Source organism: Monodon monoceros, unplaced genomic scaffold (genome assembly GCF_005190385.1).
Source record: "Monodon monoceros isolate NGI ecotype Baffin Bay Population unplaced genomic scaffold, NGI_Narwhal_1 Super_Scaffold_8, whole genome shotgun sequence".
Taxonomy (NCBI): domain Eukaryota; kingdom Metazoa; phylum Chordata; class Mammalia; order Artiodactyla; family Monodontidae; genus Monodon; species Monodon monoceros.
The window spans coordinates 22,691,925-22,715,812 of NW_021703785.1; positions in this window are offsets into that span (position 1 = coordinate 22,691,925).

Genomic DNA, 23,888 nt, shown 5'->3' on the forward strand with positions numbered 1-23,888 from the left:
AATAAATTAATTAAAATAAATTTAAAAAAAGAAATATATATAAGACATACAGACAACAGTTAGGCATAATGAAAAATTTTCCATTTACAAGAACTTTTTCCCAACACATGTACAAGGCTTATATATACATTAAATACATTAATAAAATGACCTTTATTCCTATGTATTATAGTTGTTATAACAGACTATTCTTTGTGTTCTCCAAAAATTCTTGGTAAATGCAACCACTAGTTGATGAAAATCTTCATAATTTGTTAAGTCTAAAAATTTATGTCATTAGGCCTCTCATCTCTTCTCTAAACATAGTAAAATTTTAGGGAACATTTTGAAATTAGTAAATGTTGCCCAGGAAGAATGATGTAAAAAATCGTGGCATATGAGAACACCGCTTGTGGGTTTTCAAAAGGACATTACATAACCTTGCAGGAAATGAACTCCCTGACACAGGAATGGATCTGATAAGGTCAAATTACAGTTTACGCATCTGTCCTGAGAGGACTGACTCTTTCTTATAACATTAGCTTCTCTTTAACATCCACAAGGATATGTTATTCCCTAATTGTTAATGGTGAAACAGTTTTCAACTAGGTCATACTTCTTGGGAGTAAAGTAAAATAGTAATTGCATTAGTTTTCTATTGCTGCCATAACAAATCACTAGCAATTTAGCAGCTTAGAAAACAAATTTATCTTACAGTGTCTGTAGGTCAGAAGTCCAGATGGACTCGGCAAACATCACAAGGCTGAAATCAAGCAGACAGCAAGGCTCTGTTTCTTACTGGAGTCAAAGGGAGTGAGTCACTCAGATTGTTGGTAGAATTCAGTTCCTTGCAACTCTAGGACTGCAGTCTCCATTTGCTTTTCTTACTATTGCCCGAGGGTTATTTTCAGCTTTTAGTGGCCACCTGCATTTTCTAATACCTCACCCTCTTCAGCGCCATCAATGTTGAGGTGAATCCTTCTCAAGCTTCAAATCTATCTCACCTCTCTGTCTTTCACCTTCTCCTTTGCCTCTGTTTTCCTCTGAATTTCTCTAACTCTACTATGTTTCTCATCTTTAAGGGCTCAAGTGATTGCTTTGGGCATAGTGGATTATCCTAGATAATCTTCTCTCTTAAAATCAGCTAATTAGCAACTTGATTCCATCTGCACAGTGCCTACACAGCAGTACCTCAATTTGTGTTTGATTCAATAACCAGAGGATGGGAATCTTGGAGTAACATCTTTAGAATTCTGTCTACTACTGTAAACTTGGTCACTTTTTGTGTCAGTAAATCTAAGTCATATTTTTGGTTGCAAAAAATTAATACAATCTTTGAACTACACTATCAGCAATTTTAATACATGCATATCTAAAAGTCTAGAAACATTTGAATTACTTATTGGTTACTTGATATTCTACAATTGAAAAAGTTTGATCGCTTTCATTTGGAGTTGTAATTGCTTTTGTATCTCCTGTTATTCTTCAGTTCCATGAATTTGTTTTTTTCCATTGTTCTCTAAATCTACAACCAAGGCATCTCAAATTAAATATATTTTTAGAAAGACCTTGACTGTCTTAATTAAAAGGAAATTACAAAATTACTTGAGCACTTCATTTAACAATACCATTCCCTTTCTCTCATCATAGATAGGTAATTGATTTTACATATATTTAACATAATCAAATAGCTACTTAATCTTTTCCAGTGCCTAAGTGCACTCTTAACTGCTAGTGTTGATTTGGATGTACTGGAACGCCTCCCCCTTGGAGAGCACACATTGTCATCTCACAGGAACATACAAAAGTGCTATGAAAACACACCTGGTAGGACTAAGAGTATTTTGTCTTAAAATATCCACTTGTCTTATTTACTACCCATCACATGGATTGCAATGGTGGTCCTTGGTGTGAATTTGTAATTTATTTTTCAATGTAAGGAAAAATTCCAAGTAAACTGAAGTCTCTACCTTATCCTACATGGGGGGATCATCCATAATGTTAATTTTCTGTGTTCCATTACAGCACCTCCCCCTTTGCCCCCACACACACCGCAGAAAAGGTCAAGCAAGAATGATAGTCTTAATCACCGTATTTTAACTCTAGCCTGTTTTTTTAAAGAATGATTAGAAGGCAAAATATAATTCCTCCCCTCTAAGACAATTATTAGTTGCATTAATATACTCTAATGTGTCATTTTAAAAATTGCATTCTCCCATGTTCAGTCAGTAATGAATTCTAGCAAAACTGAGCTAAATTCATCAGCCTTGTTAATCCACTAAAATCCTCTAAGATAGGCAGGGACACAGTTCTGAACACTTTACTTACTTTTTGATGGAAATACATTCTCAAGCCATAAATCTAACTTATGAAGTTTAAAATGAATGCCTCCTTTTAAATCAAGACAACTGGGAAGTATGTAACTCTTTGACATAATCACTTCAGAAGCTGGAAACTTTGCCCTTGCTTCAAATGACTTTTTCAACTTCATCCCTTGATTCTATCATATTTGACAAATATACCTTGGGTACAAAGCTCTGTGTCAGGCAGCAGAGATAAGGAGAAGAATATCACAGCCCCTGTTTGCATAGTGCACAGTCTGGTGGAGGTACTGGGAGGATGCTGGTACAGTGCTGAGGGGGCTGTGACAGACACATATACCCAGCCTCTGGGAGCACAGAAAAGATACAGAAATGTTCCAGTGCCACCAGTCAACTTCGCCTTTCTCCAAATACATCGTGCACGTTCCTGCCTCTGTGCCTTTCATCACATAGCATCCTAATCCTATAATGGGTTGTATAACTACAGGAAACTTTTCACATTTTGAAGGCAATTTAAAAGAATAAATTGTCCATGATTTTACCTACTACCCCAATACATGCACAAGTGCACCTCCTCAAATTGCACCAAAGGACCAGGTCCTCATCATTTGTAGTGTATGATTTGTGACTCCAAGAAACGTAGTTCAGAGGTAAATAAGAATATAGGGCTTCCCTGGTGGCGCAGTGGTTGAGAGTCTGCCTGCTGATGCAGGGGACACGGGTTCGTGCCCCGGTCTGGGAGGATCCCGCATGCCGCGGAGCGGCTGGGCCCATGGGCCATGGCCTCTGGGCCTGCGCGTCCGGAGCCTGTGCTCCGCAACGGGAGAGGCCACAGCAGTGAGAGGCCCACATACGGCAAAAAAAAAAAAAAAAAAAAAAAAAAAAAAAAAAAAGAATATACTACCTCCCTCATTAGGTATTTATGATAATTGAATATGACCACATAGACCAATGAAAACACTACATAAACTACAATGGACTATTTAAATATATTATACCTGGCCTTTTTCTTTAGATATTTCTGTGCACTCTTTACAAGTTTCTCTTCACCCCCTTGACTGAAGTAATTAGAGGACTGCAACTGTGCTAGGGATTTCTCATTTATCACCTAACATCTGTAGAACTTTGCTTTTACGTTTCCCTTCTACCTCTTCATTACCTATAGTACATTGTCTCTACAGACACCCAGAAATTGCTTACACACATTCCTATTTTCTTATCTTAAAAAAACACTTCACTTTACCTCTTTTACCTGCAACTGTTTTCTGTCTTTACCATGACATCTCCTGGAAAATTTGTCTAAATGTAACTGATTTCGTTGTTACTGATTCTGCTGATGGTCCCCTAAATATATTTTCATGCCCACAAACCCACATATCTAATTCTGCATTTGTTACCAATGACCTTCATAGGCAGAACAGCTAATTTCATACCTTCATTACCTTTAAAACATTAGCATTTTGTCAAGCTAAACACTTCTTGAAAATTTGTACTCCCAGGCTTTCATAAAATTGTAACTTCTTAGATCTCCTCAAATATAATTAACTCAACAAATAACTTGAGTATTTACTCTGCCAGGACTTTCTCTGTCACTTTTACGAGGTTTCTCTGTCGTTAGACCTGCCACGTAACTTAGATCATTTCTTTGCCATATTTTCATGTTTCGTGTTACTTTCTTTTTTGAAACACCAACTTATTCTCATGTACAGGATGAATGTATAACATAAATTATTTCAAATGTATTCAGCATATGATAAAATGGGAGGGAGAGCTCTTCCTTAGAGTACAATGTTAACTAGTAAATGTTGAAGGAATAATATATCTCGAAAAATGGATGGATGTTAAAACGACTGGATAAAAGCATGAAGAGGATCAGGATACCACTTGAAGATATCTCAGCATGTATTACTTATAAATTACACACAAGAAAATCTTAACTCCACCGGGGAGAAAACTGGCAGACATCATCTTAACCAAGCGATCAAAGTTAACATCACCAATAATAGGACCCACTGGCGTCGAGTGTCTCCTAACACAATTCAGTAAGAAAACATCACCCATTATGTGGTATTCCTGATGAAAATGCAAAATCTGAATATAATCAGATGGAAAGATTGATAAACCCAAACAAGAGAATTCTATAAAAAACTACTTTATAAAACTATTCTAGTCTGGTGTCCTTTTCAGAACATCAGTTCATATCAGTTCTAGAGTAAATGAAATTAAATGGACACAGGACAACAAAATGCAATGTGTAATACTTCTGAATCAGGAATATTAAAATTGTTGCAAAGTTCATTTTTGGGAAGTTAACAGTGTATTAATACTAAACGTTCTGGATTCTTCTTTGTACTGTGGTTATGGAAGAGAATGTCCTTCTGAAGAAATACACGCTGAAGGGGTAAAGAATAATGATGTCTATAATTTGCTCTCAGATACTTCTAATAATGTAAAGGTTTGTGGGTGGGTATTCACAGAAAGAAAAAAAGCACGTGTTGCAAAATATTAACATGGTGAATCTAGGTGAAGGCTATATAAAACTGCTGTACAATTCTTGCAATTTTTAAAAATTTATTTAAAAAACTTTTTTTGGCTACGTTGGGTCTTGGTTTCTGTGCATGGGCTTTCTCTAGTTGTGGCTAGCGGGGGCTACTCTTGGTTGCGTTGCGCGGGCTTTTCATTGCAGTGGCTTCTCTTGTTGCGGAGCACAGGCTCTAGGTGCGAGGGCTTCAGTAGTTGTGGCATATGGGCTCAGTAGTTGTGACTCGCGGACTCTAGAGCACAGGCTCAGTAGTTGTGGTGCACAGGCTTAGTTGCTCCGTGGCATGTGGGATCTTCCTGGACCAGGGCTCGAACCCGTGTCCCCTGCATCAGCAGGTGGATTCTTAACCACTGTGCCACCAGGGAAGCCCACAACTTCTCTTTAAGATTGAATTTTAAAATATGTGGCAAATATTAGGGAAAGAGTAGTGAAAATGGTGGATAATGATTCTGCCCTAATGGAGCTTACATACTGAGACAAAAATTAACTGTAAAATATGTAAAAGCATAAGTATAGATTATGATACATTCTATGAGGGAAATAAATTATGCAAAGTGGGAGGAGCCCTCTTTAGAAAGTGTGATCAGGAATTCTCTCTTCAGAGATTACATGTGAATTAAGATGGAGTGAGTATAATCCAGTCATACGAAGAGTTTGCAGAAGAGCATCCTAAAAAAATCACAGGTGTTTTACCTATTCAACTCCTTCCCCTCCCCTCAATTTACTGCCTCTTAGTTTTACCTTTTCTAGACTGTCATATAATTGGAATCATACAGTACATAGCTTTTTTGACTGGCTTCATTCACTTAGAGATATGGATTTATGATTCTCCCACTTTCTTTCATGGCTGAATAGCTCACTTTAGTCTTCAATAATATTCCATATATAGATATATCACACATTGTTCATCCATCTATCTATTGAAGGAATTCGTGGTTGCTTCCAGTTTGGGGCAATTATGAATAAAGCTGCTGTAAAAATTTACACGCAGATGGACATAAGCTTTCAAATCAATTAGGTAAATATCTAAGAGAATGATTACTGCAATGTATGTTAAGAGTATGTTTAGCTCTTTAAGAATCTGCCAGACTGTTTTCCCAACTGGCTGTACCATTAGTTATGAATGAGTTTCAGTTGCTTTTCAAAAGTAACATTCGATATTGTAGGCTTAAAAAATTTTTTCTTTGTACTACCATTATAATAGATGTATCATAGTAACTCGTTGTTTTAGCACCTTTTTAAAATAAGGTTTCTTTAGAACACAGCTGCACCATTCATTTGTGTGTCGTCTATGGCTATTTTCATGCTATAATGGCAAAGTGTCGTAATAGTGAAACAGTTGCATATGATCCACGAAGACAAACTGGTTCCCTACAGAAAAAGTTTGCAGACTTTTGTCTTAAAATAATTATTTAAAACATGCATTGAAAAATTAATTATATACATTTCTAAAATTATTCTTTGGAGTTTTAATTTTACATTCTAATAATTTCAGATAAAATTAATTAAAATTATATAATTAATTTTTTGGATAAAATTCTGAACAGTATAATGGATTACTGGGAACTTTCATGGAGAATATTCTACAGATAAAATTAACTCTTCCTTTTGTCCTGATATGACTTAGTGCATTCGGAAACTAGAAAATGAAGTGTGAATGTAAATCTTAGGAAGGGATGTATCATGAAGTACTTAAAAGAAAAATAGAAAATGGAGGAGCTAATACGTTTTAATTTTATTGATGACATATGTCAGAATTTTTATGTAATAACTCCATTAATTATTAAAAATAAACCCATGATACAGTTGGTATTATATCACTAATTATGAAAAAAGTGACAATCATAAAGTTTTCCAAAAGCATAGAATTACTAATAAATGGATACTCCAAGATTTGAACATATTCCTAAATGATAACAAAATTCTTTGTGTTTTCAGTGCTGCTCAGTACAAAATATCACATGACGAAAGAAAATATATCACCTAAGTCAGGGGTCCCCAAACCCCGGGCCGCAGACCGGTGATGGCCCGCAGCCTGTTAGGAACCAGGCCACACAGCAGGACGTGAGCGGTGAGCAGGCAAGCAAAGATTCATCTGTCGCTCCCCATCATCTGCGTTACTGCCTGAACCATCTCCCCCACTGCTGGCATTACTGCCTGAACCACTGCCCCCCAAGGTGTGGAAAAATTGTCTTCCATGAAACCGGTCCCTGGTGCCAAAAAGGTTGGGGACTGCTGATCTAAGTCCTTCCTACTCAATAATTAGTTGAGTCTGCCACTAACAGGTGGTAATAAGGATAACAATCTATCAAGGGCACTATTTCTCTTATCAAAATTTTGGATGAGTTTGGGGAATGTTACCCCTATGTAGATTGTATTTACCAAAAACTGCAATATGGAAGTGTTGATATTGTGATCTTACAGGAATCATATATATATATATATATATATGATATATAATATCGTATATATAATCATATATAAATATATTCTGTATAGCTGATATTTTTGGAAAAACAGATTTCTCAAGTAGCTGACATATAGTGAGTCAAAGTGCCACAAACATGAACTCAGGATAGAATGACTATTTTTAAAAACAAAGATGTAGCCTCTAAAAATATATGTGTCTTAGCCATGGACCTCTGGGGCATACGGAAGTTCCCATTTTCAGCACCTGAGAGCTTTGGGGTTTATCTAGAGGAAAAACTTTAGATATACCGGATTTAAAATTCAACATAGAGGGACTTCCCTGGTGGCGCAGTGGTTAAGAATCCGCTTGCCAATGCAGGGGACATGGGTTCGAGCTCTGGTCCGGGAAGATCCCACATACCGCGGAGCTGCTGAGCCTGCACGCCACAACTACTGAAGCCCGTGTGCTCTAGGGCCCGTGCTCCGCAACAAGAGAAGCCACTGCAATGAGAAGCACGGTAATGAGATTAGCCCCCCACGCCCCCGAGAAAGCCTGCGCACAGCAAGAAGACACAACACAGCCAAAAATAAATAAATAAATAATAAAAAGACAACATTGAAAACAGATCTATTTTTAATATAGTAACTAAATTCATAAATGGTCATCAAGATTTAGAGTACCATAAATATTTAATTGCTCCAATTGTCACTCTTGCCATTTAAGATTCACATTAAAATTGGGTAGAATAAATCAGAAATACAGGCAGCAGCAATCTCTCTTAACAGAAGATTGGCTTAACTAAGTTTATTACAAACATACCATCTGTTCTGTATCTCTTCTTAGATCAAGACACAATAGACTTAAGCATATGGACTGTAGGTTGTGAACAAGAAAGGTTTTTGAGCATGTTAGCTTTTTTGGATTTCTGTTTTGTTTCGCTTTTGATTGTTGTGATTTGTTTGTTTTTCAACAATGTATGCTTTTATTCCTCTGGGGGTAATTTAAATGTCATCCTGTTTGAAGGCTAAATGGAAGCACATGCCTTTTAAATGATATTTTGTTTCTTAATTTGAGATTGGGCAACATGATAGAGGTAGCTAAAATTTCCAAAAACATTTTTCTGCCCCAAACTCTTCAGAGTTAAGTTTAATATGTTGACAACCATTGCTATGGGAACAAACATTGTCCTCACTGCTTTGTATCTTTTCCCTATTTCCCTTGCCTCCTAAAAGTTCATAGATCCAAGAGCACAGATGATAAATTGGAAGGCCATACTGTATTGTTCTGCGTGCAATAAAATAGCAATAATAATGAAGATAGTATCTAATGTTCATCTTGTGTTTACTGTGTGTCACATGTTGCTCTAACTCCCTTATAACCCTTAATTAATTCTCTTAAAAACATATATGTTAGGCATTATTATAATAAGAACCCCATTTTATAAATGATAAATAGGAAGAACAGTAGACACTAGCTCTTTGAGCATGGTGATTGAAAAATACCCTAAAGTACAGAGACAAAACGTGTCAACTCATGTCAAAACAGTTTAAGATCAAATGGAACTTTAGGCCATTTTGAATAATAAAATTTTGAACCTTAATATAATAACTTTAAAGTTATTAAGTTTTTAAAAATTTTATTAAAATATAGCTGATTTACAATGTATTAATTTCTGCTGTACAGCAAAGTGATTCAGTTATATATATATATATATATATATATATGTATTCTTTTCCATATTCTTTTCCATTATGGTTTATCACAGGATATTGAATATAGTTCCCTATGCTATACAGTAGGACCTGTTGTTTATCCATTCTATATATAATAGTTTGCATCTGCTAATCCCAAACTCCCAATCCTTCCCTCCCCCAACCCCCCTCCCCTTTGGCAACCATAAGTCTGTTCTCTATATCTGTGAGTCTGTTTCTGTTTTGTAGATATGTTAATTTGTTGTATTTTAGATTCAACATATAAGTGATATCATATGGTGTTTGTCTTTCTCTTTCTGACTTATTTCGCTTAGTATGATGATCTCTAGGACCCCCCATGTTGCTCCAAGTGACATTATTTCATTCTTTTTATGGCTGAATAATATTCCACTGTGTGTGTGTGTGTGTGCGTATATATATATATATATATATATATACATATGATATTTTGTTTCCTAATTTGAGATTGGACAACATAATAGAGGTATGCTGTATATATATATGTGTGTATATATACCACATCTTCTTTATCCATTTGTCTTTCAATGGACATTTAGATTATTTCCATGTCTTGGCTATTATAAATAGTGCTGCTATGAACATTGGGGTGCATGCATCTTTTCAAATTATAGTTTTGTCTGTATATATGCCCAGAAGTGGGATTGCTGGATCACATGGCCAAAAGTTATTAAGTTTTATTATCATATTTAAAATTAAATTCTAATTCCAAATTAGGACCCATTATTTCTTGACTTGATACTTAATATTACACCTTTCTCTCCTTATTGAGCTGGACATTTGTATTCAAATGAAGCTACTTTTTTATAGATCTGTGTAGAAAGAAAGATTAATATGAGATTCATCACTGCACTCTTTAGTCTGTCCAGTCAGAAAAATATCAGCATTTTGATTACTGAACTGTTTCTTTCTCAACATTTTTTACTACCATCAGGCACAAATGACTGCTTCTAAACAATTTTTGTCAGCATCTCCTATCATTTCTGATGTAAGTCTAGTCATGACACTTTCTTGTTACTAGTTTGTATGTCTGCTTACCTGAACAGCTTTCACAAATTTGGTTCTGCCTGTCAGTCAAATAGGGCAAGAGAAAGACAAATTTCTGGAGACCCAGGACAGAAGAAGAGAGAGAATGGAAAAGACATGCAACATCAAATTCAAAAGACATGAAAAGCTTTCATGTTCAGAATACTGATTCCTGTCTGTCAGATTTCCTGCCTCTGTCTGAAACACCTAACATGTAGAATAGCCAATAGGATGGAAAAAGGAAAAATATTAAAGCATGAGAATTTATATCACTGTAAAGAATTTGAACGCCCAAAAAACCTTGAACCTCAGACTGGACTTAGGGGTCGGCTTTCTCATTTTTTAGTTTTGCTACTAAGAAATAGTTGTTTTGTATCTGAGCCATGGTTTCTGCCCCTGGAAACTGTGAATGATTATTATATGTGCCACATAAAATTTGCCATGTAGATTTTTTCCTTTCCAATTTAATTGAGATGTAATTGACACACAGCACTAAGTTAACATATACAGCATAATGATTTGACTTACACACATCATGAAATGATCACCAAAATAAGTTTAATGACCATCCATCATCTCATATAGGTACAAAATTAAAAAAATATTTCTCTTGTGATGAAAACTCTTAGGATTTACTCTCAACAACTTTCATATGTAACATACAGCACTGTTAATTATAGTCATCATGTTGTACATTACATGCTTAGTACTTATTTATCTTATAACTGGAATTTTGTACCTTTTGACCACCTTCCTCCAATTTCCCCTGTCCCTTCCCCCGCCTCTGGTAACCACAAGTCCGATCTCTTCTCTGAGTTTGTTTTTGAAGTATAATTAACCTACAACACTATGTTAGTTCCTCGTGCATAACATAATGATTCTATATTACTATATATGACAAAATGATCACCCAAATAAATCTAGTTACCATCTGTCTTTATACAAAGATGTTGCAATATTATTTACTACATTTCCCATGCTGTACATTTCATCCCAGTGACTCATCTGTTTTGTAACTGGAATTTTGTACCTCTTAATTTCCCTCACCTATTTCACTCACTGGGTGCCCAGTGTAACCACAAGCCGTCTTAAAAGTGGAAGAGGGAGGCAGAAGAAGAGAATCAGAGGGAGTCGTGACCACAGAAGACTGTTTAGGGAGATGCACTATTGGCTTTGAAGATGGAGGGAGGAGACTACCCTCCAGGGAATGCAGCTGTCTGCCAGAGGCTGCAAAAAGCAGGGGAATGGCATCTCTCCTAGTCTCCAGAAAGGAAAGAGAACTGTTGACACTCTGAGTTTAGGCTATTGACATCCTAGATGGACTTCTGACCTCCAGAATTCTCTGATTTCAAGAAGTTAGAAGCCTGTGAAAAGCCCCAAGAGAGACCCCTGATGAATGAGGCAAGAAGTCTGATTTCACTGCACATTTTCTGACTGTGAGAAGGATACTGTCATGTAGGTTAAATTAGTTCATGCAGACAGAATACTTAAAATATTTTCTTACATTTAGGAAGTATTCAATAAATATCACTTATTAACAACATTATTATTTTTGGGGAGAGTTCAAAAATATTTTTGGAAGAAATGATGAGTCATGTGGAGTGACAATAATGAAGCAGGGTATTTGAGTAAAAGAAATATGTCTAATTCAGGCATATTTTTTAAGACAGAATTTTTAGTCTTATGGAACTTGGAAAAGTTACTATAATTTCATTTAGATTTAGAATTAGTATAAATTAAGGATTTCACTTAGACTAGAATTTACATAAGTTACAGCTGAAATTTTTAATTGAATTCATAAAATGTTTTGATACTATCACCAATTTAGTGGACTGAAAGACTTAATGTAGAAAAGAAGATTTTTAAACAATTGTTAATGCTTTAATAATTGCAAAAGTTCAACTAGTAAAAGAATTTAAATAGGATGCTTCTCTATTAGTAAGATTTAAAATAACTAAAAGACATATCAGTTATCCAAAGACCTCCTCTTTGGGTTTCCATCATTTGTTATATTCTTGCATATCTTATTCCTTCTGGTTTATACAATGAAAGTCTACATGAACATAATTTCAAATAGATATAAGTAAGTGGTAACAGCCATGAACATGCTAGTAAATATTGTTTAAGGGAGAGTGACTTTGCAAAGTCCTATAATAGAACTTAGATATTTTTAAAGTTTTTTTCTTATTATAAAAACACATGAAATGTTAATATAATTTAAAAAATCTAAATTAAAAGACAATGAAGAAAACAGATCATTATAAGATATCAGAGAAAAAGTTAATATCCTTAATATGCAACTTAACATTAAACCTGACTAATATTCATCTTCAAAGAAATATATTCATATTAATAATAATATACCATTTCAAATAATTATCTTAGCTAAACTATAAGAGGATATTAAATTCTGTGAGACTGAGGTGAAACAAACAAGCTCATGCTCTGCCAATGAAGAGAAATTTAAATAGAATTCCTCTAAACTGATTTGGCAAAACATTAAAACCTTAATGATAATCAAAATTTTGAATCAGATATTTTTTACTTATTGATAAATCTTTAAAATAATTATAAATATGAACAAATTATTTGTGCCAAACAGTATATACTGAAATTTAATGTATAGTAACAAAAATGAATGTTTTAAAGACTGAGAAAAATCTTTTCAATATATATTATTTTTTTCTTGGTAAATATTAGGGAACTCAAAAAAGAATAAAGGAGAAAAATACAAAGTATCAAAATCTTTTTTCTGCAGAATTAAATATTTGGATTCCTTTCGTTTTCATTTACAAATATATTCTTCTAAAGTCTTTTTAAAACATTTTTTACAATTTTATTGAGGTACAATTGATATACAAAAAAACGATGCGTATTTAATGTACACAATTTGATGTTTCAACTTGAATACACATTTTTCCAAAGAAGACATACAAATAACCAACAGGTATATGAAAAGACGCTGAACGTCACTAATCATCAGGAAAATGCAAATCAAAACCACAATGAGATATTACCCTACACCTGTTATGATGGCTATTATCAAAAAAAATTAAGGATAATAAGTGATGGTGAAGATGTGGAGAAATTGAGATCCTTGTACAGTGTTGATGGGGATGTAAAATGGTGTATGTGTAGCCACTATGTGTAACCATTATGGAGGTTACTAAAAAAATTAAAAATAGAACTACCTTATGATCCAGCCGTACCACTCCTAATTATATGTCCAGAATAACTGAGATCAGAATCTTGAAGAGCTGTCTGCACTCTTATACTTATTGTAGCCTTATTCAGAAGAGCCAAGATACGGAAACAATCTAAACGTCCATTCTAAGATGAATAGATAAAGAAAATGTGGCATGTACATATAATGGAATATTGTCTTGAAAAAGAAGGAAATCTTAACATTTGCTACAACATGGATAGACCTGGAGGACAGCGTTCTAAGTGAAATAAGTTAGTCACGGTAGTTCAAATATGTATGATTTACCCTTAATGACTGACAGTCACGTTGGGGAATTTATTTAATCCCTGAAAGGCTAATAAAAATGATGATTCTAATAGCACCCAGATGAATATATGATTCCACTCTTATAAGGCATCTAAAATAGTCAAACTTACAGAAGCAGAAAAGAGAATGATGGCTACTAGGGATTGAGAGGGAGGAGAAATGGGGAGTTGTTGTCCAAAGGGTGTAAAGTTACAGTTATACAAGATGGGTAAGTTCTGTATATCCGCTGTATAACATACATAGTGCCTACAGTTACCAATATGGCATTATGTACTTGAACATTTGCTAGGAGTATATTATATTATATTTTGTATTTTATGTTTTGTTTGACATTATTTTTCCTTTTTTCTGGAAAGTTCTAATTTTTGAGAAAAATATCAAATAGCTAAATATTATTAAGGTTGGGAAAAATCATGCTTTGTATACAGACAATTTAAATTTATATTCCTTTGTATGTGTTTGTATGTGTGTTTAAATTTTCTGTATATTCGCCTAGCTTTTCTCAGACTCTCCATGCTAATTTACTCTTTATTCATTTGTTTCTAAATTAGATTCCAGATTCATTTAGCTGTCTGTATGAGTTTAGAAACACATTTTTTTTTATTTGTGTCAAATTTGATTAGGAAGTATATTCAACTGTTAAAATTTCACACTTGAGGGCCAGATAGCGCTAAGTTTTGCCACTTAACAGCTGTCATTCATGTTAAGGAACTTATTTAATCCCTGAAAGGCTAATAAAAATGAAGATTCTAATAGCACCCAGATCAATGGACTCTTTGAGGATTAAATTATGTAATTCAAAGAAAGTGCCTAGATCACATCTGATTTATGATCATTTGTTATTGGTATAACAGCTTAAATTTTAAAAAACGTTTTTCCTTTTTCAAAGAGAAGGAACATTCTCTAATCAAAATATGGCGTCCTCCCGCCTGGAGAATTAGAATTGATTTATTAAAAATGTAAATGAAAAAGAGACTTAATATTAGGGTTTTGACATCTAAATAAGACATTACATCAAGTTAATAAAGGCAAAGCTTTGGCAAGAGAAAGTACTTTTTTAATGCCTTTATTTCTTCTCTTATAGATCAAATAACAGCCTTAAGAATTGTTCACTGAATTTTATCTAAAGAAAGATACAATCAGACAGGAAGATGAAGGTAGTAAATCCTTCCCTTTCCAGTCTAGATTTTTTTTTTTTTTTTGCGATACACGGGCCTCTCACTGTTGTGGCCTCTCCCGTTACGGAGCACAGGCTCCGGACGCGCAGGCTCAGCGGCCATGGCTCACGGGCCTAGCCGCTCCGCGGCATGTGGGATCTTCCCGGACCGGGGCACGAACCCATGTCCCCTGCATGGGCAGGCGGACTCTCAACCACTGCGCCACCAGGGAAGCCCCTCCAGTCTGGATGTTTGAAGAAGAGGGTATTGAAGTAAGGCAGATTTCTTCAACTGTCCTTCCAGTGTAAAACTCTGGAGAGTTCACTTCCACGTGTATGTGGCTAGCCAGATTCATGCTGAACACCCAGGGATAAAACCACAATGTGCCTAGTGGTCCTTGCTCAGCCCCAGGAGCACCAGAGATGAACCACTGCCTAGCAGTGGAGGGCACGGCATGATGCAGACACCCTGTCCCCTTCCTTCCCACATTTCATGAAAGTCACACAACCTCTTCTTCCATTCCTACATCTAGACATCATCTTAAAGAGGACCAGTAGAGAGGGTGAAAACCGAAAGACTGAGCGTTTTGTTTACAGACTGACAAATTGGGGGGAGTGTAGAAAATACAGTCCTCTGTTCAACTATCCAGACAAGAAGAGAATAAGTATAAATTTAGGATAATGAGAATGCATACAGAGTAACTATGATCAACTTGCAATCCTGTCACAGGATTTATTATTGTTGTTTTTGTTTTTAGGGGTGTGTGTGTGTGTGTGTGTGAGTGTGTGTGTATTTAAGTAGTACTTTTTCCTTTTTATTTGACTCTTATGTCTTACCTTTTTTCCCCATTGCCTTTAAAGACTTCCTATTAAGTATTCCAATGGTAAAGATAAAACATAATCAGTATTTCCAATATCCTATTATTCAACTTTTAGATCCTTTTCGTTATATTTTTGTTAGAAATTATATTTTAGTGGATATCTTTGTAATTTATTTGTGGATGAGATTATTTTCTCAGTTAGACTAAAAATAATTTATCAATAAGAAAATACAAATTCTCTTAAACCTTTGATGTACATTTGCAGAGTTGTTTCAGTTTACATTCTCCTTATATTGTTGCAAGCAACAATAAGTTTGCTATAAGGAGTGTCATCAGAAATATGCAGATACTACAACACAGCTCTGTTGAATAAAAATTTGTGGACAATTTTCCATAATAAGGTCTCCTGAGCAATTAAAACAGCATTATATTATAGACACTAAGTAGTAGAGACATGAAAAGGGGGTGGGGAAGCACCAAAAATGTCCCATTTAATGTCATAAGCTTTTCTGAAGCTAGGACACAAATAAATGACTAAATCTGTCTGACACTGTGTATTTCAAGCATCCCTCTTCATTCTTTTGCACAAAGATACTCTTGTGAAGAAATCTCAGTATTAAATTTTAAATCATCATATGTTCTAAAATAATTCTGAATTCAAAGAAAAGCATCCAAAGTACAAATGAATATAATTTTTTTAACTGCTTAGAAAGTACAACTCTACCTGGATTTCACATCCTCCAAAATCTGGTCCCACTACTTTTCTCTCATCTCAATTCTCGGAACTACTTAACTCACACTTTACTTCAGCCCACAATGCTCTTGGGAGCTCAGTCATCCTCATTCACTTGTTCTCAGGCTGATTCCCCTAGTACAGCCTAGACTTAAGGAATCACTCAAGTCTCATGTTTTGCATAAGATATTCAGTTAATCCTCTTCAAATGTAATTTCTCATAAAACAATTCTTACCAATCAAGACTTTTTAATTATGATTTTTAAATCTTCAGAATACAAAATTATCAAATGCTGGGGTCATACTTGCCTTAATCTATCTATTTATCTATCACCTATCTACCTACCTACCTACCTACCTATCTATCCATCCATCCATTCATACATCTATCCATCAATACATATAATTTTGATATTTTTTAGAATGATTATAGAACAGTATCAACTTACTGTTAAGAAAAACATTTTATTTGTGATATATAGCACTTCCATTGCTATTTAAGGAGTGCAAATTAGTATATGCTGAAGACTTACTTTGTGGGAGTGTGATTAAATTTATTTTCTAATTGACTTATATACAATATTATGTTTATATTCTCTCTGTGATTAACATACCTTATAAAAGCTCAATAGCATTTTAAAGTAGTTATTAAGGCCTTGGTATTATTTCACTCAGGGTACTTGTTTTTGTTACAGAGGTCAATAACTACTGGCTTGACAAAGTACAAAGAGAAGTGTTTTGCCTAGGGCATTGTGTTTTCTAACGGAAATAATATACAAAAAAAATAGATGTTTTATTTCTGAATCAGTGATAAGCAGCAGATTGTGAGAGAGTAAAGAATGAATTTGATTTTACTGAACTTGAAGCTGGGTTGACATGGCGTGTTTGAAATAGTCATTACTTTTCCATAACTGCAATAACTCTGGAGCAAGTTATAATTGTTTGCAGTTTGACTGAAGTAAAATTAAGTATAAAGCAAGGAAAAAAGACTACAAGTCAAAGCAAAGGTAGCTCTAAAATATTTCTGTGAGTGGGCATAATCTAACATTCCTCTGGTGAGGCCATTTTCTCTCATAATTTAGTAAAAACAATTCTTTCTATTGGACTTTTGGTGCCATTTTCCTTCCTGTTGTAGGAAAGACTTTTTGGTACCAAGGAACTGAACCCCTCACAGACATATTCTGTGAGTCAAATGAGGTGAAGGGAGGTTATGACAAAGGTAAGAGATGATCTCAGAGTACTCACTATGTTTTGAATCCTCAAGTGGCTCACAAGGAGGGAGAATGGTGAGTAAAAATGGACTCTTTAAGATGGTGTATTCAGGGTATGGTATCTACAAGTTAATCAAACTTTTATGATATCAAATCCTCAACCCTTCATGGCATCTTCCATATAATATTCTGCCAAAGAGTGTCTCTTTTTATATTCCATAATATTTTGCCAAATCTTAGGAAGAAGAGGGAGGGAAATAGGGGAAAAATTATTCTGCCATATGTGATCATTCAAATCCTCGTCAGTAAACATTTCTTAAACATAGCTATGAGAAGGAATTGTTCCAGTAGTTATTAGTATTCAAATGATGTGTGAGACATGGTTCCTGTCTCTAAAGAATTAACAATGTTATAAATGATATTGATATATAATTTTAAGTCAGCTGGAATGTCTAAAGGAGAAAAATGGGAATTAACTATGGGGATAGGAAGTGTTTGTATATAAAATGACATCTGAGATAATCTTTAAAGGGAAGGAAGGGGGCTGAAAGATAGGTGATCAGAAGATGGATGGATTGGTTTAAAAACTAAGGGGATACAAAGTGAGCAATGGTGTATGGAAATAAAACTGCAGATTAGACACAAGTAATTCTCTGTGGCTGAATGGGATGTTGGTGTAACTAGAGGTTTGTGTAATGACACATAACTCTAAGATGTGGTATATAGTGAGAGGCTGGATGTTTTTACTAATTGAATCTTATTGTTTATCCTCTGTTTTGGAATTCTTATATTTGAGAGTTCAGATCTATCATAAGACTAATATCCTATTCTCTAAGTTTGGTATTGAATTCTCTTGGCACTTCAAAGCAAAGTGTGCTTTTCAGTTTTCACAAATTGTGGAGCCAGAATATTTAAAATCTGAGCTTAGACTATAATTTATTGATGCTTGAATATTAATTTCACTCATGAATAGGTACATACATCTTCAAATATGTCTGGCAACTAAGACTTTGTTTTTTATCTTTTATATTGGATTACAAAACATTGAGATTCCAAATTCATTGAGATTTCTAATTCACTAAGGAAATAGAGAAAGAGGTAGCGAGATAACAGTAGAGAGAAAAAAAGGAAGAGAGAAATCAGAAATCTTGATTGTTCAATATTGTTAAGGGCCTAAAGAAGTGGAATATGGGATTTCAACTTTATATAACAAATGTTGACTCTTTAGAGTTGTAATATGAGCACAAAGTTATTGGAATCAAATTGATACATTATATTAGAAATGTTCTTACCAAATACCACTCATCTCCCAACAGTAAACATTTGGAAGCCTTAATTATATTTCACTGAGTTCTGAGAAAAAAAAAAATTTTATTCAGAAAGATCTGAAATCCAAACTCTCTGAGCCTCATATTTCTTATTTGTTTATAGAAGTAACAGTGTTCTTCACATATCCCCTGGTTCAACAATGTAGCTCTTTCCTGGCACATAATAAGTACTCAGTAAATGGTTGTAATTATTAAAGTATAAACCTTTACAGTAGGTCTTGGTTATTTGATGTTTAACTGATCTAAGAAGGAATAGAGGGAATCAAGCACTCCTTATGGACTAATCTGAATTAACTCTGATTCATATACCAGAATCAACCTGTACCCAGAAGACTCACTGACCTATTTTGGGTAGCTTTCATTTCTTGGTCCTACAGAACATATTCAGATGAATAAGGAGAATTTGCCTTACTCTTGTCTTCCTCTGAAGCTTAATAATTTATCTCCCTGTGCAAGCCTCAGACTTCCTAAGCATTGATCATACATATTTACTTGGAATCCATCAAACAAGGTGGGAATTTTCACAGATCCAAGTCTTTGCTTACTTTTTTCCTTCAGGCTAATCCATCCTCCCACCCCCTTACACCCAACTCCCACCCTATCTGTTCTCCCTCTCACAAAATCCTGCCAGCCCCCAAACAAATATCACTTTCTTCAAAATTATTTCCTATATATCCAAATCTGAAATACTCACTTTTCAAATGACCTCACACCCTATAATGATAGTAGTGTTTCAAAATGCCAGGTAAAGGAGAAATAAAAGAGTTTTCTTTGGTAGCTGGAGAAAAGGCAACGTTAAAATTTATAGGCACCTGTGTCTAGAATAGTGGTTCTTGTCCAAGGCCAGTTCTGTGCCCGATGGGAGAGTTGTCAGTGTCTGAAGACATTTTGCTTATCATTCCTGAAGGAGGAGAGGAATATTACTGGTACCTAGTGGGTAGGAACCAGATGCTGCCAAACATCCTACAGTTTACGATATAGCCCCCCTGTACCCCCGCTCCCCCGGCAAAAAACAAAAACAAAGACTTATCCTGTCAAAATGTCAGTAGTGTGGAGGCTGAGAAACCCTGAGCTGGAGCAAGATATCAACACCTCATTTCCCTCCCTCACTGCTAAAGACTGAGTATCAGAGCGTGCTGCTAGAACAGCGGTGGCTCTTTGACGTCACAGCTGATCCAGGTGCAAGCGCCCCTGTTTCGCGGGGAGAGTGTAGCCTCTGCAGCAGAGAGCAGGCTCTGCTAGTGAACATTTTCTATTCTCCTTTTCTCAGGCTGTTGAAGTGCAAGCAAGCTTCCAGGGACTCAGGCATACTATGGGAAAGGGATAACCAAGACCATTGCAGTTTTTTGGTTGTGATTCTAAAACTTAAATTGTTTTAGAAGTGTGATTTTTTTGGCAATATGATAAAAATGCACACATTGGTTGTAACAATAGCAGTTTCTGAGTAGCTCCCATTTGTCAGGAATTTTACATATGCTATTTAATCTTCAGAAGACCTCTGTGAGGTAGACACTATGATCTGCATTTCACAATATTCTGTTTATCCTTCTATTACATTTACATTTTTTTCTTTCTTTGTTCCTGAATAAACTGGTAGTTAGTTGTTCCTAAGAAAAATGTTACTTGTATTTAAATCCTTGTGCTTTGCACAGTGGTTTGATAATCTCATCGTCATAATAATATAATGGTGGTGAGGATGATACTATTAACTAACCCTGTGCTTTTCCATGCACAGGAAAGTATACTGAATTCTCTTCGCAGTATTACTTCTTCTGACTCCACTAACTCAGCTTAGTTTCTTTATAACACCGTGGGAGAGATATTTAAAAATTAGAATAATATTAAAAAAATATGAAATACATCATATGAAATGTCCCACATTCTCCAGTTTCTAATAGGATGAGGCTAAGTAAGCAATAAGCAGTCTGAATCTAGAGCCTCTGATCGGAATCACTCTGTGATAGAGACGATGCTCTATACCTGTTTATCAGTATTGATTAAATGAATCATACAATCTTCTGCTGGGAGAACTTTCAAGAAAAGATGCATGCAGCATGCAGTGGTGCAGTCACACCTGAGGATGACTGGACGGCTGCTCAGAAAGTTCTCTCTAAGCTTTAACTTAGTTCTTCAACCTCAGTCCAGAGTTTATAACAGGCTAAAGCAGGCTAATTTGTAAACATCAAGGGGCTCCATTTCTATGAGATAGTCGCATATTAACCAAGCTTGATGTAACTGAAGAGAATAACAATACAATTAGTTTACAATGGGAAAAACAACATAGAAAAGACAATCCAATACACAATCTCTTCTTATAGGTACTGAGTAGAAAACGCCAAACTTCATATTTGAAGGTTTCTTGGTGAGCGTAAAATTAAACTAGGAGTGTTAGTAATAAGAATTCAATATTTAATGTTATATTAAATTACCCTCAGTGATAGATCATCACAAAAAGTTATAATCGAATCTCATGGCAGGGTATCTACTTTGTGTGTAAGGTAATTCCATTCTGATACATTATTGTTAAAGTTAAATTTTATCTCTGAAGCCTCTCTAATTCTATGTATTTTTAAGTTGTTACTATAATTGCTATTGTGGGAAAGGGTTTGGTGGCAGACCTTACTGCAGCTGTTATTTGTGATAGATGCTTATATTTGATTTTTTAATTTTTGAATTCTCCAGTTATTTTCATTGTTATTTAATTTTATAAACAGTAATGTAATTAAATGTCATGATTATTTACAATTTATGTATTTAAGCCATAGATCTAGGCACAGCATTTCTATAGAATAGGACAAGCAGATTACCACGATTTACTTATGATGTTATTATCCAATATAAATGATTAATAGATGATCTTTTAATTAATTAATTTTCACAAAGCTTTCCCATCTGTAGATAGCATTCCCATTTCAACTTTCAAAGTATAGTTGCACGCATTTCTAGAAAATTTAATTTATTATTTGTCCATATCAGAAATTATACTTTGTTTAAAAGTATAATGACCAATAGGATGATGATGATGAAGATTAAATTTCACATGTTATTTTATAATGATTCCACAATCTTCATATTAATTGGATCCTTATGACACTACGACTTACTTAAGTTACTGGTCCCATTTCCCAGATGAGAGACCTTTGCTAATCTAAGTTTGATGATGTTCCTAAGATCAGCAAACTAATTAAAGAGAGGGTCAGAACTTGAATTTAGGTGTTCTGACTCTAAAGCCTACAAACTTTCCAGTTTTGTTTTCTTTCTTATAAATAATAGCAAACATTGCTGTATAGTACATCATATTTTCCTCTAAAATATTTAATCAGACTCTTTGTTTGCACAGTTCTTTGTATATGTAACAAGAACTGAGTCTATTTTCTATTTTCTTTTTCTTTTTTTTTTTTGCGGTACGCGGGCCTCTCACTGTTGTGGCCTCTCCCATTGCGGAGCACAGGCTCCGGACGCGCAGGCTCAGTGGCCATGGCTCACGGGCCCAGCCGCTCCGCGGCATGTGGGATCTTCCTGGACCGGGGCACAAACCCATGTCCCCTGCATCGGCAGGCGGACTCTCAACCACTGTGCCACCAGGGAAGCCCTATTTTCTATTTTTTTAGTTTGCAAATCTAAATAGATTAGATATTTCAATGATCTTGAAATCTATCACCATGTTGAAGAAACTGAAATCACATTATAAAATCAATCACAGGAAAAGAAAAAATTGAAATACCTTATTTTGTAATGCATGCATACATTGCCATAGTCTGAATGTTTGTGTCACTGCAAAATTCATGTGTTGAAGCCTAGTCCTATTTGGAGATGGGACTTTGGGAGGTGATTAGATCACAAAGGTGGAATCCTCATGAATGGGATTAGTGCCTTTTTTTTTTTTTTGTGGTACGCGGGCCTCTCACTGTTGTGGCCTCTCCCGTTGCAGAGCACAGGCTCCGGATGCGCAGGCCCAGCGGCCATGGTTCACGGGCCCAGCCGCTCCGTGACATGTGGGATCTTCCTGGACCGGGGCACGAGCCCGTGTCCCCTGCATCAGTAGGCGGACTCTCAACCACTGTGCCACCAGGGAAGCCCTAGTGCCCTTTTAAGAGAGACCCCCAGATAGTTCCCTCTTGGCCTTCTGTCCTGTAAGAACACAGAGAAAGACTACAGGCTATGAACCATGAAGCAGGCCCTTGTGAGATACTGTAACTGCCAATCTCCAGAACTGCTAAAAATAAATTTCTGTTGTTTATAAACCAGCCTATGGTGTTCAGTTATAGCAGCCCAAACAGACTAAGACATACGTGGACGTATAAATGTGTGTTTTTAAATACCAGATTTTCTTGCACAATGTTCTGTTGGGGAAATGGGTCAAAGTGGTGACATTTGCTTTATGTAAAAATGTTTTCCGGGGCTTCCCTGGTAAGGCAGTGGTTGACAGTCTGCCTGCCGATGCAGGGGACACGGGTTTGTGCCCCGGTCCGGGAAGATCCCACATGCTGTGGAGCGGCTGGGCCCGTGAGCCATGGCTGCTGAGCCTGTGCATCTGGAGCCTGTGCTCCACAACGGGGGAGGCCACAACAGTGAGAGGCCCGCGTACCGCAAAAAAAAAAAAAAAAAAAAAAAAGTTTTCCGAATTATTTTGTGTTCATTAAATATTACTCTCTGACTTGCTATATGCTAAACTCTGAATAGGAGAGTGTTCTGATTCCACCTACATGGCCAACTGAGCAGGTAAAGATCACTTCTTGTGTCAGTAATGTATAAGGTATCTGGATATAACAAAACAAAAACTGTTTTATAGAGAGCAGGTTCATTAAAGGAAAGGGAAATCTACAGGTTCCAGAAATAACCTTGGAATTAAAAGCACAGCCATAGCCAGAATTCTGAGATGTTGCCAAAATAATCCAGAGGTCTGGGAACTGGTTCGAGGTTCTAGAGGCTTGAAAAAGAAGTTTGGAAGCCTACTTGGGATGAAAGATATGACCTCAGACCCAGATGAGTTTAAGAAGAGGAAAGCTGAAAGCCTTGAAAACCTTCCCATTCAAAACAAGGTGTCCGTGGCCTAAGAAAATCCTACCCAGTGACTAGGAGAAGCAGTAAGGAAGTTTGCCATGACCTAGAGCTCTTAT